Genomic DNA, 8,394 nt, shown 5'->3' on the forward strand with positions numbered 1-8,394 from the left:
AGACACAGCTTTCTGACAATGGGCTGTATGTTTCGCTCCAAAATGCCTTAATAGTCATTTTGATTTCATTGTGACCTGCACAGATTCAAGGTACCCAGTGCCTGAGGCAGCAAAGCAACTCCATAAATCCCTGAGGCTCTTCCATGTTTCACAGTAGGCATGGTGTTCTTTTCTTTGAAGGCTTCATTTTTTCCTCTGTAAACACAGGGTTGGTGTGATTTATCAAAAAGCTCTAATTTTGTTTCATCTGTCCAAAGCACATTCAGAAGGACTGTGGCTTGTCAACATGCATTTTGGCAAAGTCCAGTCTGGCTTTTTTGGAATTGAACATGTCCATCTCCCACAGAGGGGGGTGGGATATTAACACCCTTCTTCTACAATGTGAACTATTTTGGATTTACACTCTTGACACTGTGTCACCCAAGGGCCTCAATGAGGAAATGTGATTCCTGTAGCCTTTCATTGTGTCATATTATATCCTTGTATATCCACATATCTCAGTTCCGTCTTATTTTTTTGTCTTTATTGGTTCCCTTTCCTCTTTCTTGTTCTTGACATTGTTACTCTCTGGTTAACCATATTGCACCGGTCACAGGACAAAAAGAGGCGCCTCTTTAGTAGTTTCCTTATTTGATGACAGCTTGCAAGCCCAATGGTAGTCTAAGATATCCTACTTTAGGTTTTCCTTTGTACACATATTTTTGGATATATTTGGACATAGTGTATTGTTGACTTTTACACATAGTGTTTTCCCTGGTAATGGTCTATTTAATGTAACCTTACACCAGTGGATTCTTATATTTATTTATATCTGTGTATATTTATTATATATGTTGCACAGACAAGGCTTTTCCTTGAGATTTATTAAGTGTTATCAACACCATTGAATCCTGAACTTTTTGTATACAGCCCTATGTACACTACCATCATTATGTGTACTATCAAATACATATAGATTGTATATATTTTGCTGTATATTCTTGTGTGTATTTTTGTATGTATATATTGTTACCCATGGGATGTATCAGAGTATTAGCGTGTATGGTCATGTGACCACATCATGTGACTTGTATGCATGTATATATCTAAGATGGCATTGTGCTATTATCACTTGAGTCTGATGAAGAGCTGGGGTGCTTGAAACATCACCTTGGTGCAATAAAGTCTAGTGGACATTTGAACCCTGCAGTGTGCAGGCTGTTTCTTTGTTTTTTGACTATTTACAGATCAGTGCAGTAAATCTTAATATTGAACCAAACTTTAAAATGACTGCATGTCAGTACATTTATGGCTCAAAAGTAGACACGAGACGCTCCATTTCAGTCTAAAACAGAACATTTATCAAAACATCTTATTGCAGAAATGGGCTTTGAGCATAATCATGTAAACTAAGAGCAGGGAGAAGGTTCTGCATATTTTTTTTTACCGATGCCTCAGCTGTTGCAAGTAGTAAGAGACAGCCTGCAGCTCAATGGACAAACAATAATGTCCATGCTAGTCAGTTAACCCACCACCGAAACACGCAAAGGTGACAGTAAATGAATCTCATTTCCTTTATTTCTGCCCACACCTTTTCAAGAGGCCCACAAAAGTGACGATCAAAAAAAAAAGAACAGGAACAGGAAACCCACATTTTACAAGGGTGTCGAAGGCCAACAGTTGACATGTGTGTGATAATACACTTAAATAGCATACAGTATATATAAGAGATGATGACATCACTCTTCGGCTTTTATCAGGTTTGGTCTTCTATTCAGATTGATTAGGAATTACAGTGTCTCTCACTGTGTTCGCCCAGGAAGTGCTCTATATAACATCATAAAGGCCAGGCTATGTGTTTTACATGCTTTTCAAAGTGGAGTTGATTGTGTATAGAAAGAGGGAGGCAGCTGATGCTGGTAAAAGACTACATGTTGAACGGTGAGGAAGTTAATTGTACTCAGCAGGGGCTGCCTGCACCTTTTCCCTCCTTCCTACTACTTCTCACAACATAAAAGTAGTAGGTCAGCATATGAAAGGAGAGTATGTGCCACTGTCTGTGTGTGATGGCATTTTGCCAACTGCAGTTATAATGATATTAGCATTGCTAAAGAAGCATAGAGTTATGTCAAGCGGGCAATAAAGTCAGTTACCACAGGCCAGTGTACAGTATGCACCCTGCAGATAGCTTCTTTGCCTTTCTTCCTCCTTCCTTCTCTCTCTCTCTCTCTCTCTCTCTCTCTCTCTCATAGCAGGGCTGATGGAGCAGAATTTGATTATATGTTGAAGATCTATTTAAAGTTTGACAAGAGGCCTGCAGAGGCCATGCGGTTCAAAGGAGAAAAAAAAGCAAGCTACTTCAATTTATTTGACAGTGGTAGAAACACTGTTCAGTGTGTCTTGGTGTGTTTATTGTGCTTGTATGAAGGGGCATCAGTGCTTTATAGATGCCTAATGAAACACACATGACACCTTCCACTCTCTCTGCTTTGTTGAGTGCATGATGTTACTGCATGTGTTTGTGTGTGCATGAGAGGATTTTTTTCTCTTCAGTCAAATGGCAGTCAGCAGGCACCCTTGACCACATTCACCAGAGACTGAGTGAGAAGAGGAAGAGCAAGAAAGCAAGAAAAGAGAACATTGCTTCTCACCGATCCTTAAAGGTTCACACCCACCCAACACCACATGAATCTCTTCAGCATCATTTCATTTGTTTCCATTAAGGAAGTGAAAACCCTGTCTTTAAAAAAACATGTCATTAGCATAGATTCTCTCTCTTCCCTACTACTGTAGGGAATTATGAGGGCAAAGCAATGTTACGAGCATTAGAGTGAAATAGTCCTCAAGCATATTATCGAATTCTGCAAGGCCCTCCACAAATAACCTAACACAACACAACCTAACTGTACCTAACACAGGAAGCCTCAACTCACAACCCCTAGCCCCATACTTTCACACCCATGCACACACACACACATATATGTAATCATCTCACATGTACATACAGAATCAATAACACATTTCTTGTCAAGTTACCAAGAGCCCTTGAAGTGTACTCACACACACATACACACATACACACACACACACACACACACACACACACACACACACATAAACATACACATGCATGCAAAAACACATAAATCACAAATCTAAATCACATTCAAACTCATTCTGCAGGCGGGAGAAAAGAAGATGATAGAAAAACCGTGATTACAGAAAACTCCCGGACTAAAAAAGAAACTAAATGATTGCGTTTGCATACCGTGGCCAGTCACTGACCCTTTCAGGCATTGATGGATGTTTGTGAATATTTGAGATGCCTCTCAGAAAGCCCCTGGCAGAACACAAAGGGACATCAGAGGAGCTAATACTTCAGTTCTGTTCTGTTCTGTCGTGAATACTGCATTATTCACTGGTGTACGTACTCAGTGCATGAATTTAAATCAGTGGTAGCAGAACGCTGTTTTTTTTTTTTTTTTTTACGCTGATTGCTCGGAGGGGGAATCTGTATTGTTTGTTGGACATTGCAGCAAGAGAAGAGATTAAAGAGTTTGTCTGATTAAGTATTCATCTCCTCCCAGCTGCTTGCAGAAAATAGTGAAAGCAAATCTGACGTAAATGCATGTCCTTTCCTGAGTCAGTGTTATTTCACACATATCTGTATATGTGTGAATGCGCGTGTCTGTTTGTGTTAGTCTGTGAGTGTGTGCATATGTGCACAGGCAAAGTATAGGAAGAAAGCTAAACAGGTGGCAAGAGGTCAGTCTCTGTAACTAGCATTTGAGAGAGCGGATGACAAGATCAACAGCCTATTAGCTTTTGCATCACATCAAGCTGCTCTTAGAACCACTGTGTTTACACTCATATATTTTAAAAAATATTTGCAGAATGTGGACATGGATAGGATTTTTAAAAAAGGGGGTAATTAAAGGTCTTTAACACACTTTTTTTCCTGATTAGTGGAGCACTACAATTAAAATGTACCCTACACATGAGATGTTTGGGATGAAAGGTGAGTGTACAAAAAGCAGAACTTTGTCACAGTCTGGTGTGTGGTTAGAAGAAGTTATTGATTTTGGTTAGATGTTAATAAAGTAAACATGTTGGTTCACATGCTTCAAGTCACTTCTGACATTTTTAATATTTAACTAAGACCACAATCTTTCCCTAACTTTAAACCTTCTGTTGTCCTCGGGTCAAATTTGACCCGTTTTCAAATGTTGTTATATGGATTACTTTCATCTAATTGCCTGAAAATCACTTTGATGGTTCCATACTACTCTCTTTGCAAGCAAAATTAATGATCACTACTTTCATTGAATTGAATGTGTTTTATTCAAATTCAAATTCAAATTTGACCCTGCCACCAATAGGTGGTGCAATGGGGAAATGGGTCACATTATTGTGTTTTCCAGCAGATGAACACACACGTGCGCGCTCACACACACACACACACACACACACACACGCACACATACACACACACAGAGCAGCTGAGACCCACAACTAGATGGTGCAATTGGGCAGTTGGTCACACTATTGTGCTTTCCAGCAGATGAACACACACATGCACATGCATACGCAAGCAAGGGGTGGGTAGCCCTAAAATAATATCATGATATTCAGGGTATTTCTGCAATACCATCTGTCTATCACTGTCTTCTACCTTGCGAGGCAGCTGGATTTGCAAGATCACGAGAATCCATCTTGTCAGGCCTCAAGTTGTGCGCTTGTGTCCGAACCACTCAAGTAGGTCTATCTGCAGACTCGCAGTATCTACACAACACACCCACTTTACTACATGACACACCCACTTGGTTAAGTTTAGGCATGAGGAGGGGGATGGTTAGGTTTAGGGTTAGGGCCTTACTGTCGTAAAGTGGGCGTGTTGTGTAGTAAAGTGGGTGTGTCGTGTAAGTCTGCAAGACTGCAGACAGAACTTTCTTATGAGGATATTATGATCTTGCGAATCCAGCTGCCTCGTCAGGTAAGACAGTGATTTTTTTGAAAGTGCCTGCCCTTTTCCAAACATTTTCCAACAATGAGTTCTCAAATGATTCTGTGTAACAAAGCATCTGGCACGTCAGGTTAGCGATAATGATATTCTTGACAATATGACCTAATACTCCTAGTGGGATTTTTGGCTTTCCTTGTACTTAACCGGGTGCTTCTGCTTGAGGTGGTGAAATAAGTTTGTTGTATCGGCCCCTTTTGTTGTAAGGGTGTTCTTCCACTTCTTACATATTACCGTGGTTTTTTGTACATCTGATATTTTATAACCAAACCACCTCCACACTAACTTCTTCACCATGGAGCAATGTTACTTTAGCTTTCAGCCATACTTGCTGTGCATAATGGTATGATGTCATCATGTCAACAAGTTGTAATATTGCCATTACCACCATATGAATTTTTTTTATTATATTAAAAGTTATACCAATATTATCATGAACAAAATGATATGGCACACCCCTAACACACATAGATACACACAACTTCACAGCAACAGACCTGATTTCATGAAAATAGAGGTTTAATTTCATGTAAATGAGGTCTATTGAACATAAATTCCAAAAAGTAAAGCAGTGTAAAACGTGTGGTACTGAGTTGGAATGAAGTTGGCGAAAAAGATGTAACACAGAATTGGGTGATAATTTATACTTTATGCTTTATAAACAGCCAAACCAGACCAAGTCAATTTTGACCCAGGAGGACAATGCACAGTCGACAGGAAGACAATAGGAAGCTTAATGAAGTGTTGTGAGTGCCTGAACATACCCATAACAACATTAATCATGCTTGAGACGCTGTGAGTGGATACTGTAATGCAAGAGTAGGTATTGTAGAGAAAACAAATGAAATACATTGTCAGTGAACGCTTTGCAAACGCATTAGGTGTTAACATTTTGTTAATTGGCAAATACGTTCATTAAAAACAAAAATGTAAATTGGGTGGTATTATGTGCCTCCCAAAATGTGTTTGCTGTTGCAAATTAGTATTATATAATTGTCATGTCTTATGAGACAGGGCTGGTTGCCAGCAGGGGAAAAGATTTAACATGTGGCTAAAGTTCATCTCACCAACATACTAAATTAAGTGTCTTTCTGTTCCATTGTTGCCTCATTTAAGAGTTAGAGTTTTGTTTTGCAACTCCCAATGGGATGCACAAAAAAAATCTTTTTTTCTCCTCTCACACAGCTTCCTGCTCACCAGCAAATGCAGGCGGCAAACAAAGGCCGCTGAGGCAATATAGAAAAATAGACAAAGTAGGTGACAACAATGACACGCATTAGGCAATCTAAGAGCATAAAACTAAAGTCGGCAAACAAAAAGTTGCAATTTTTCCATGTTTCTTAATGCTTGTTATTCAGTATCAGTGCAGGCAGAATGAGAAACACCACAACACACACAAGCACACACTCATACAAAAAGCCCTGGGGTGTAGAGTAATCACAGCATCTATTTAAACAGGTGGGTTTCCTCACAGGGAATGAAGTTATATATAATTGATGGCTTGCAGTGGGAGAAATTCATTCATCATCTCCTTTCTATTCAATATTAGTGAGCTGTGGTGTTCGATGCCTCACACTGTCCTTCTTAATCACTCTTTAATTACTCTTCGCTGGCACATGCAATGGTGGTTTGTGATCCTGAAATACTTAAATCATAAGAACCTTTGAGCATTAATCTTTCATAAATGGAGTAAAAAAGGTCTTCAGGGTTTACATGGAGGAAGGATCTGATTGAAGAGAGAGGGACTTACAGTATGATGTATGACACAGAAATTATACAGTATGAATTAGAAACATGAAAGGCCTCCAACTAAAAATCACATACAAATCTGATGCTCTTGTTAACATTATTTATATATGCATACTAAATGGATCTTGGGAAAATAAAATCAAAGACGAATAGAAAAGTTAAAGCTAAAAAAACACATTTTATGACCCCGTTTTGTGTCCAATTGACTCTATTATCAATGGAAGCCATAAAAGTGTCACAGCAGGGATATTTCTTGATTATTTTCTGGCTATAATTTACTTTTCTGGTTCGGATTTTTTTTTGTCAGCAATACAGAAACTTTACAAATGATAAACTCAATTAAACATTGCCATAGAACCACTCAAAGATTTGTCAAAGCTTTAGGAAGTAGTCTGATCAAGCTGTTTCTATTTTTGCCAGCATTCAAAGTCATATTAAGAAGTGAGAATTTGTGGGGATCTTGAAAGTAAAGTCCATTTCCTTATGACACTTCCTATCTTAAAAAAATTTTTGTTAAGGCAGCACGGTATACTGAAGAGTTCACTGCAGTTTGGGGATGTAGTATTTTGTACTTTATTTTACAATAAACCTGTTTCTGATTTGTATTGCATGTCACTCTCAACCTGTCTCTCCCCCTCATTTCCTGTCATCTCTAAACTGCAGGCACAACAGTAAACACATAGCCAGCCCAAATGTCATTTAAAGGACCAGTATAAAGGATGTAGTGGCATCTAGTGGCAAGGTTGCAGCTTGCAACCAAACAGAATACACTTTCCCTCACCCTCTTCCCTTCCAAGCGTGTAGGAGAAGCTACGGTGGCTGCGAAACCCGTGGGAAGCGCAAAAGGCCCTCTCAAGAGCCAGTGTTTGGTTTGTCCATTCTGAGCTACTGTAGAAACATGGTGGTGCATAAAGGGAACCTGCTTCCTATGTAGATATAAAGAGCTCATTCTAAGGTAACAAGAACACAACGATTCTTTATTTTCTTATTATACACTAATTAAAACATACTTATGAATATTATATTCTATTTCTGCCAAGTCTGTTACACTAGATGCCACTAAATTCTACACACTGCACCTTTAAAAGATTACAAACAAAAAAATTCTGTCAAAATTTCTTCCAACTGATGAAACAAAAACATATGAAAAGAATTCATCTTTGGACAGCGAGAGATTTGTAATTATATGGTTGAGTTTCATTACAAAAGAAGAGGAATGACGTCTGTTTATGTTTTTTTGATGCTGGTGAAGGATTTCCCACATCCTGGCAACCCAAATGTTTTTCTTATTAATGGCTGTTAAATGATCTATAAAGCATCAGTAAATGATTTATTAACCATTTATGAAGCCATTAAACTGTGACTTATCAGAAAGTGATAGCTACCCAAACTTTTAAAAATGGCTCCACAGGTTTGCTTAAATCACTTTTGGGGTATTTACATAGACTTATATTCTTTTCTTGGAAACTTACCCTAACCCTAACCTTAACAAATAAACAAAAAATCTTTTTTCTCAAATGTGGACACGGTTTGCACAATGGCACAAGCCGCCCCCAATTAACTGGTCTTAGCTCTGGTGTGCGTCCCTGAAAGTGACCCCCCACCCCCTCCCAAACACACAAACACACAGTGCCAGTGAACATAAT

Source organism: Thunnus thynnus, chromosome 11, assembly GCF_963924715.1.
Source record: "Thunnus thynnus chromosome 11, fThuThy2.1, whole genome shotgun sequence".
NCBI lineage: Eukaryota > Metazoa > Chordata > Actinopteri > Scombriformes > Scombridae > Thunnus > Thunnus thynnus.